The sequence below is a fragment of the Cherax quadricarinatus genome, chromosome 29, assembly GCF_038502225.1.
Source record: "Cherax quadricarinatus isolate ZL_2023a chromosome 29, ASM3850222v1, whole genome shotgun sequence".
Taxonomy (NCBI): Eukaryota; Metazoa; Arthropoda; class Malacostraca; order Decapoda; family Parastacidae; genus Cherax; species Cherax quadricarinatus.
The window spans coordinates 31,011,513-31,021,140 of NC_091320.1; positions in this window are offsets into that span (position 1 = coordinate 31,011,513).

The following is a 9,628-nucleotide window of genomic DNA, read 5'->3' on the forward strand; positions in this document are numbered from 1 at the left end:
TGTGTGTGTGTGTGTGTGTGTGTTTGTGTGTGTGTGTGCGTGTGTGTATGTGTGTGTGCGTGTGTGTATGTGTGTGTGTGTGTGTGTTTGTGTGTGTGTGTGCGTGTGTGTATGTGTGTGTGTGTGTGTGTGTGTTTGTGTGTGTGTGTGCGTGTGTGTATGTGTGTGTGTGTGTGTGTGTGTTTGTGTGTGTGTGTGCGTGTGTGTATGTGTGTGTGTGTGTGTGTATATGTGTGTGTGTGTGTGTGTGTACTCACCTAGTTGTACTCACCTAGTTGAGGTTGCAGGGGTCGAGTCCAAGCTCCTGGCCCCGCCTCTTCACTGGTCGCTACTAGGTCACTCTCCCTGAACCATGAGCTTTATCGTACCTCTGCTTAAAGCTATGTATGGATCCTGCCTCCACTACATCGCTTCCCAAACTATTCCACTTACTGACTACTCTGTGGCTGAAGAAATACTTCCTAACATCCCTGTGATTCATCTGTGTCTTCAGCTTCCAACTGTGTCCCCTTGTTACTGTGTCCAGTCTCTGGAACATCCTGTCTTTGTCCACCTTGTCAATTCCTCTCAGTATTTTGTAAGTCGTTATCATGTCCCCCCTATCTCTCCTGTCCTCCAGTGTCGTCAGGTTGATTTCCCTTAACCTCTCCTCGTAGGACATACCTCTTAGCTCTGGGACTAGTCTTGTTGCAAACCTTTGCACTTTCTCTAGTTTCTTTACGTGCTTGGCTAGGTGTGGGTTCCAAACTGGTGCCGCATACTCCAATATGGGCCTAACATACACGGTGTACAGGGTCCTGAATGATTCCTTATTAAGATGTCGGAATGCTGTTCTGAGGTTTGCTAGGCGCCCATATGCTGCAGCAGTTATTTGGTTGATGTGCGCTTCAGGAGATGTGCCTGGTGTTATACTCACCCCAAGATCTTTTTCCTTGAGTGATGTTTGTAGTCTCTGGCCCCCTAGACTGTACACCGTCTGCGGTCTTCTTTGCCCTTCCCCAATCCTCATGACTTTGCACTTGGTGGGATTGAACTCCAGGAGCCAGTTGCTGGACCAGGTCTGCAGCCTGTCCAGATCCATTTGTATTTCTGCCTGGTCTTCGATCGAATGAACTCTTCTCATCAACTTCACGTCATCTGCAAACAGGGACACCTCGGAGTTCATTCCTTCCGTCATGTCGTTCACAAATACCAGAAACAGCACTTGTCCTAGGACTGACCCCTGTGGGACCCCGCTGGTCACAGGTGCCCACTCTGACACCTCGCCACGTACCATTACTCGCTGCTGTCTTCCTGACAAGTATTCCCTGATCCATTGCAGTGCCTTCCCTGTTATCCCTGCTTGGTCCTCCAGTTTTTGCACTAATCTCTTGTGTGGTACTGTGTCAAACGCCTTCTTGCAGTCCAAGAAAATGCAATCCACCCACCCCCCTCTCTCTTGTCTTACTGCTGTCACCAAGTCATAGAACTCCAGTAGGTTTGTGACACAGGATTTCCCGTCTCTGAAACCATGTTGGCTGCTGTTGATGAGATCGTTCCTTTAAAGATGTTCCACCATTCTTCTCCTGACAATCTTTTCCATGATTTTGCATGCTATACATGTCAGTGACACTGGTCTGTAGTTTAGTGCTTCATGTTTGTCTCCTTTTTTAAAGATTGGGACCACATTTGCTGTCTTCCATGCATCCGGCAATCTCCCTGTTTCAATAGATGTATTGAATATTGTTGTTAGGGGTACACATAGCGCCTCTGCTGCCTCTCTCAGGACCCATGGAGAGATGTTATCTGGCCCCATTGCCTTTGAGGTATCTAGCTCAATCAGAAGCCTCTTCACTTCTTCCTCGGTTGTGTGTACTGTGTCCAGCACATGGTGGTGTACCCCACCTCTCCGTCTTTCTGGAGCCCCTTCTGTCTCCTCTGTGAACACTTCTTTGAATCTCTTGTTGAGTTCCTCACATACTTCACGGTCATTTCTTGTTGTCTCTCCTTCTTCCTTCCTTAGCCTGATGACCTGGTCCTTGACGGTTGTTTTCTTCCTGATGTGGCTGTATAACAGCTTCGGGTCAGATTTGGCTTTTGCTGCTATGTCGTTTTCATATTGACGTTGGGCCTCCCTTCTTATCTGTGCATATTCATTTCTGGCTCTACGACTGCTCTCCTTATTCTCCTGGGTCCTTTGCCTTCTATATTTCTTCCATTCCCTAGCACACTTGGTTTTTGCCTCCTTGCATCTTTGGGTGAACCATGGGCTCATCCTGGCTTTTCCATTATTCCTGTTACCCTTGGGTACAAACCTCTCCTCAGCCCCCTTGCACATTGTTGCTACATATTCCATCATCTCATTAACTGGCTTCCCTGCCAGTTCTCTGTCCCACTGAACCTCATTCAGGAAGTTCCTCATTCCTGTGTAGTCCCCTTTCCTGTAGTTTGGTTTCATCTGTCCTGGCCTTCCTGCTTCCCCCTCCACTTGTAGCTCTACTGTGCATTCGAAGCTCAAAACCACATGATCGCTGGCCCCAAGGGGTCTTTCTTATGTGATGTCCTCAATATCTGCACTACTCAAGGTGAATACTAAGTCCAGTCTTGCTGGTTCATCCTCTCCTCTCTCTCTTGTAGTGTCCCTTACGTGTTGGTACATGAAGTTTTCCAGTACCACCTCCATCATTTTAGCCCTCCATGTATCTTGGCCCCCATGTGGCTCCAAGTTCTCCCATTCGATCTCCTTGTGGTTAAAGTCGCCCATGATCAGGAGCTTTGCCCTGCATGCATGAGCTCTTCTGGCCACTGCAGCCAGTGTGTCAACCATCGCTCTATTGCTCTCGTCATACTCTTGCCTTGGCCTCCTGCTGTTCTGTGGTGGGTTATACATCACTGCAATTATCACCTTGGGACCACCAGAGTGAAGCGTTCCCGCTATGTAATCACTTTCTTCTCCGCTGTCTCCTCTCTCCAGCTCATCAAAATTCCATCGGTGTTTGATCAGCAATGTCACTCTTCCACCCCCCCTGTTCCTTCTGTCTTTTCTCAGGATCTGGTATCCCGCTGGAAAGATGGCATCTGTTATCATACCTGTAAGCTTGGTTTCTGTGATCGCTATGATGTCTGATGATGCCTCTTTGACTCTTTCGTGCCACTCCTCCCACTTGTTTATTATTCCATCAGCGTTTGTGTACCATACCTTCAGTTTCCTTTCCAACACTGTGGTTTGGGTGGCCTGTGGGGGTGGGAGACCTGGTAGCATACTGTGGGATTCTATGGTTGGGGGTTGGTTGGAAGCTGTGGGTATGGATTGTATTGTGTGTTGGGATGGTGTGATAGGTTGTGGGGTTCTGAGGATAGTTGTGTGTGTGCTTGCCCTTGCTGCTCTGTTCTGCTCTGACTGACCTCTGCTGGTTCCATCCTTGTCTCCTTTCCTAGCTCCTTTTGCTTTTTTGTCCTCTCCCTCAGCTGCTGTCGTTCTGATTTTGTTCTGTCTCTGTCTAGGAACACCCTCTTGTACTCTTCCGAGTATTTCAATCGTGGTTTCTCTTGGAGGATCCTGTTCCGCACTATTTCCGTCCTGAGAATCAGCTTGATTGGTCGGTTTCTCCCCTTCGAGTACCCCCCTATTCTCTGAAAATTTACAATCTCGTCCATCTCTTCACCTATTTCCGTGATGATTTTATCAATCTCCTTTCTTTCTTCCTGCTGCCTTTCAGTGTGTGTCCTTTTCTCTCTCTCATGAAGCCCATGGATAAACACTGATTTTGCCCTTTCCTCCTCCCATTGCCTCACCCTCTGTGACTCTGGATCCTGCCTGTATGTGGTCAGTTTCTCCCTTGATTTTTCCAGTGGCTCTTGATTTTTTCCAGTGGCTCTTGATAGCATGGTTGTGCCTCAGCATTCGACCTATCACCCTCTCCATCTGCAACCAGCTGTTCTTCCCTTTCACTCCTTGGTCCTCCTTGGCAGGCTGATATGACCTTAGCATAATTCATAATTCCTTCCTTCCTGTTCGGCCTCGCAGCTTCATATGCTGTGTCTTCTCTGGTCACTGCCCTTTGTGTGTGTGTGTGTGTGTGTGTGTGTGTGTGTGTATGTGTGTATGTGTGTATGTGTGTGTGTGTGTGTGTGTGTGTGTGTGTGTGTATGTGTGTATGTGTGTATGTGTGTGTGTGTGTGTGTGTGTGTGCGTGTGTGTGTGTGTGTGTGTGTGTTTGTGCGAGCGAGCGAGAGAGAGAGAGAGAGAGAGAGAGCAACAGCTTGTCATTGTGGTAGCAGAGACAGATTACTCACCCACCCATCCACACACTTACTCACCCACCTATCCACTTACTCATCCACTTACTCTCATATGCCAACCCCACCAACCTAAAAGAAAAGAACAGCCACTCCGCCCACTCATAACTGCATAGTTCCCTCTCTTGTAGTTTGGTTTCACCCGTCTTACCCTTCCTGACTCCTCCACTTGTAACTCAACTATATATTCGAAGCTTAGAACCACATGATCACTAGTACCGAGGGGCCTTTCATATGTAATATCTTTAATATCTGCACTACTCAAGGTGAATACTAGGTCCAGTCTTGCTGGTTCAACTGTCACTCAGAATTTTGAGGGTTAATTAAAATATCCAACTACAAATGTATGCATATAAAAAATCATTTTGTTTCGTCCATATGTCCTTATGACTCAAGAAATCGTAATAACGCTGTTGTAAACAAATCAGGGAACGGGTGGGATTTGAACCCATATGAAGAAAATCTCGTTCGAATTCTCCAGACCGTTACAAACCATCCCCAGTTGGGGGAGAAAAGAGGGGAAGTCGAGCTGCCCACCATGGCTGTTGGGGTACCACATTCATTATACACTCTTAATTTGTAAGACTTAATCTATAATGAAGCCCATAGGCTAGTGTGTTATAAACTACTAATTGTACGTATTTGTAGCTAAGTTAGAGTTGGATTAACTTAGCATAGTAACTACACTACCTACACGTTAATATGGGAGTAAGTACCACTTTAGTCCTCACCACGAGTACTCACTGGTTAACGTCACCTACCCCAAGTTAGTCACACCTTAGTCAGTGAGTGAAACGGGCGCCCTACCTATACAAGACCCGAATTAGATACATTTCACCGCGATGAAGGAACTCCTACTACTAGACGAGGCAGTACTCGTGACTTACGCAGATCTCAAGTGACTACCTTACGTAACCCGCACACTCCGTGAGTACCACAATTAACATTGAATGCATTCCTTGTTTTGGGGGACAATTGAGTAGGGAGGTTTGCAGCATCCGCCCACCAGAGATCCCATTTACTGCCTCATCACACTGCCCAATATGAGAATAGAGGTACGTATATATTATTTCAGGCAGTTTCCTAGCCTAGACTCCACACTGACTGGACATGATGATTACTAGCCTATCCAGTCATAAACCCGGACACCTTTTACACACCATAAAATACCTGGAATATACCTGGACATAGTTTCGGGGATCAACGCCCCTGCGGCTTGGTCTGAGACCAGGCCTCGTGGTGGATCAGTGTCTGATCAACCAGGCTGCTATTGCTAGCCGCACGCAAAGGGTAATCCTACAACCCACAGGCCGGTGTCCTCCATTAACAGTCCAGGTATTCATTCTAATGAGGATAAATGACCTTGAAATAATTCCCGTGTGAATTTGTAAATGATCCAAGTCGGACCGAAACGTCCGACTTGGATCACTTGTGCGGGTTATTTGTGTATTGTTCCAGTCACGGTATTGTGCCATTTTTGTTCTTTAATTCCCAAGAGATTTTGTACAGTCATATATCAATCTTTGGTTAAGATTAATGTGTAAATCACTGATCATTCGATTCCATATTTAGTTGTATTTTTCCTCTTTTCGGCTCCTATAAGGAATAGTTGACGTAGGTACAAGAGAACACCTATTTTCTGTAACACCAGCAAGAACCCATTTTCTGTCTCACATCCTTCACAGAGAGAACTGAGCACACGACATGGGCAACTAATCTGAGTTGGTCAATTAATGAAGAGAGATAAGATTTCGTTCGGATTTTTAACCCCGGAGGGTTAGCCACCCAGGATAACCCAAGAAAGTCAGTGCGTCATCGAGGACTGTCTAACTTATTTCCATTGGGGTCCTTAATCTTGTCCCCCAGGATGCGACCCACACCAGTCGACTAACACCCAGGTACCTATTTGCTGCTAGGTGAACAGGACAACAGGTGTAAGGAAACGTGTCGAAATGTTTCCACCCGCCGGGAATCGAACCCGGGCCCTCCGTGTGTGAAGCGGGAGCTTTAGCCACCAGGCCACCGGGCCACACCACCAGATGACTTATTTCCACTGTGGTCCTCTCATACTCTCCCCCAGGATGCCACCCACACAGGTCAGCTAGCACCCAGGTACCTACTTTTTTTTATTAACACATCCGTTTCCCGTTAAGGCAGGATAGCCCGAAAAGAAAAACTTTCATCATCATTCACTCCATCGCTGTCTTGCCAGAATCGCACTTACACTACAGTTATAAAACTGCAACATTAACACCCCTCCTTCAGAGGTACCTACTTATGTATTACTAACTGAACAAGGGCAACAGGCGTAAAGGAATGACCAACGTGTCCACTCGTGCTACGAATCGAACCGTGGTCCCTCAGGATGTGAACTGAGACTGCTACCAGTTACAATTTTTTTTATTAACACCTTATGTTTTGTGTAATTCGATTCAAAAAGTAACTTTTACATGATAAAACTAAGCTATTATTATTATTATTATTATTATTATTATTATTATTTATTATTATTATTATTATTATTGCTTTTATTGTTGTTTTTGTTGTAAGAAAGATCTGAACCGATGGGGGTTAAATAATATCATGGGAATGGAGGGTAAGCAGGTTTAATCCAAGGAAGGGGAAAGTAGCCTCAATTTCTTGGATCAAGAACCCTTCACCAGCATCTCTCTAGATGGGTGTTGCACTGTCTACAGAATAGTTACTCCAAACTGGTAGTCCTATGCCATCTATGTGAAATAATATTAACGAGTCTGTGAATCGCTAATCAGGCGTCAACTAATCAGTACAGAGAGTAGTAGTTTCCTTGCGATAGTTTGAGAATGTCACCTCCGATCGGCTTCAAACTTTCAAAGTGATGGTATGCTACACCGACGAGTTGAAGAATGAGACACAGGTGCAGTATCTGTGTATCTTTATTGCTGAAACATCTCGTCTGTGCAATAGGCTTCTTCAGTCGAATATAGTCGACTAAAGTACTGTAGAAGATATAGTTATGAGGTGATCAGTCCCTCAGCCACCGATGAATCCCGTTTAAGATGTAGCTAAGACAAAAAATGGGATTATTGGTTCTGTGCAGTGGCTGGAGAATGATTCTTCCGATCTATTTCAACTTTCCAGCCAGCGTTAGTGCATTTGCCTTCCTTAATTCAGACTTCTCGGTGTACATATACATTCTGGTATATATATTTTAGAGCCTCGTAGCGTAGAATCCTTTACCTCTTGAAGGGCACTTGATCCAGGGGAATGGAGCTACTCTCCACTTACTTGGACCAAACCTCATTGCCTCCCATTCCCAAGCAGCTGTATGTCCCATATGAGTTTAGAGCTTCCCCGTATGTAATTAATAGAATAATAGCTCGTTTTAACACAGGCCAGTAAGCTGTTATTTCAGGTCAACACTTCAGGTCAGCACTTCAGGTCAACACTCCAGGCCAACACTTCAGGTCAGCACTTTAGGTCAACACTCCAGGCCAACACTTTAGGTCAACACTTCAGGTCAACACTTCAGGTCAACACTTCAGGTCAACACTTCAGGTCAACACTTCAGGTCAACACTTCAGGTCAAATTTTCGGGTCAATAATATGGGTAATGACGAAGAAAACACAATTTTCCTTCCTTGTTTATTCTGAAAATGGCTTCCAACAAATTCATGCCTATTCATAGGTACATAATGTGGGGAGAGAGAGGGAAGAATATAGGAGGGGAATCTGAAGATTGGAGGGGTGGGGGAGAAAAAAATAAATCGATGAAGAAGAAGAAGAAGGAAGATTTTAGGAGGATCGAAATGGATTAAGGTGAATCCAACTCCATTAATTCCCCTCCTAATCCCCCTCTCTAGAGACTATAAATATGTTGTGAGGTGGCAACGGCGAGAGAATTCGTCGTGGCCGACTATTTACAGGTTCATAGTGTAAATATCCTTGATAGTAAAATGGAATCAGCATTGTTCCAGCCTGTGAGCTGAAGGGGGGAGGGGGTGGTTGCTGATCCTTTCTATGGGTTTTAAACCTACGTATTAACACTAGTCGATGAGCTTAGCATGATCACAATGCAGCAGTCGCAGTGCCGTGGCAGACCCTATAGCACCCCTGGGAGAGGGGTGATTGTAGGGGAAAGGGTGCACACGGAGGGGTGAACACTGTGGGGGTGTACATGGAGGGAAAAGGGGAGGGGGGATGTCATATTATGCTCCTGAGTACATGAGAGAGGAGTCTGGGTGGTGTTGGGGGTGATGGGGAAGCAGTAGGGGGAGGCGTCGCCACCCCTGGGGCCTCTACTCTTTGGATAGTGGGTTGGGAAGGGCGTAAGAGAGGGCTTAAGGGGTCGCAAGGCTTGGGTTGTCTGGGATGCTGGAGAGCGGAAAGAGGAGAGGAAGATGCAGGAGAGACGGGATGAAAGTTGAAAATGATATACTAGTGAAGGTTAGATCAAGAGCTCAAGTGTTAAGGTGAAGGAAGAGAAAGACTCTTGAAGCTTGCCAGGAAGAGGAGCAGCTGGAGGAGGAGGGGAAGTGAGTCTTGAAACGTTTCAGAAGAAAAAATAAGTAAGAGGAAGGGTTCTTCAAACATTACAGAAGGAAGAGGAGGAAGAGAAGGATTCTTCGAACATTACAGAATTGAGAAGAGGAAGAGAAGGGTTCTTCAGGCTTGTTAGGAAGAAAATTTCAGAAAATTAAAAAAAACGAAGAGAGAAGGAGACCTTAAAGCCTCCAAGGAGGAGGAGAGGTTCTTGAGACATGCAAGGAAGTGGGAGGAGGAGGAAGAGTTCTGGAGGCCAGCCAGGGGCGCGACCACCATGATCATGGTAGTGCCCAACACACACCTGGTTTTTGTACTTGCAACTAATGTTCAACAGTTTGTAATTTATAAAGTTGTGGAAAAAAACATGATGACTTCCTCCAAGTACAAAAATCATGCCCATCTGACTGTATAACAGGGCATGTTTACCATCAAAAACCATGCCCCACTGGCTGTATAAGAGGGCATGATAACCACCTGGCCTGCAACCAGGTGGCACAGAGAGGTAAGTAAGGTAGCAGAGAATTATGCTCAAAAATTTTTATTTTGCCCAAAGTTAGCAAAATGGCCAAACTATAAAAAAAATCTAAGTGTCTGTAATGAAAATGGGGATACCTTCAGCACCTTTGCCTTTTTTAAAACTGCTATAGTCATTTTTTTTTTTTTTTTTTTTTTTGACAGAGGAAAGCATCAAGAATTACTGCTCTATGGGTTTTTTATAGACACGAAAAAGTGGGGCGCTGGTGTGTGGGTTTTGAACCATCAGTCTGGTGCTCAGAAACACGGCCTCAGTCACTTTGCTAAAAACACTTAGGATTAAATGGTACAA